This window comes from Octopus bimaculoides, chromosome 19, assembly GCF_001194135.2.
Source record: "Octopus bimaculoides isolate UCB-OBI-ISO-001 chromosome 19, ASM119413v2, whole genome shotgun sequence".
Classification (NCBI taxonomy): Eukaryota; Metazoa; Mollusca; class Cephalopoda; order Octopoda; family Octopodidae; genus Octopus; species Octopus bimaculoides.
Window position 1 is genome coordinate 15317010 of NC_068999.1, and position 740 is coordinate 15317749.

Consider the following 740-nt stretch of genomic DNA (forward strand, 5'->3'; position numbering starts at 1 on the left):
TATATATATATATGTATATATATATATATATATATACATATACATATACATATACATAATTTATATATATATATATATACATATATATACACATACATACATTCATACATACATACATACACACATACATACATACGTACATGCATACATACATACATACATGCATACATACATACATACATACATACATACCTACATGAAATCTGTTGCAATGAACTAATATTCTAAAAAGTAATGAAAGGTATAATAATATCAATAAATATCACAGAAAATATTTGTTTACAAATTCATTAAATATTCTGTTGTTGAAATATTGAATGTGTAAGAAAATAGATTAGAATTAAAAACGAAGAGAAGAAAAGGTTTTGCTGTTATAATATTAAAACGTATGAAGAAAAAAAATCTGTTGTTCTTGTCTTACGTGAGGACATTTCTTATGAGATGTTGTGCTGTTCTTATATGGACTTATTAATCTGTATGTTAGTTTACTGTGTATTCTATCAAATACACACCAAACATACATATAGTATACACAGCATCGCGTATTGAGGTATACGGTCATTAGACAGACACAGATGCACACGTATTGCGGTATATGCGCACTTACAAATAAATAATAAAAAGAAAAATAGCGATGTGAGATATATATATATATGTCTGTGTGTGCGTGTGTGTGTGTGTGTGTTTGTGTGTGTGTGTGTGTGTGTGTGTGTTTGTCTGTATATATATATATATATATA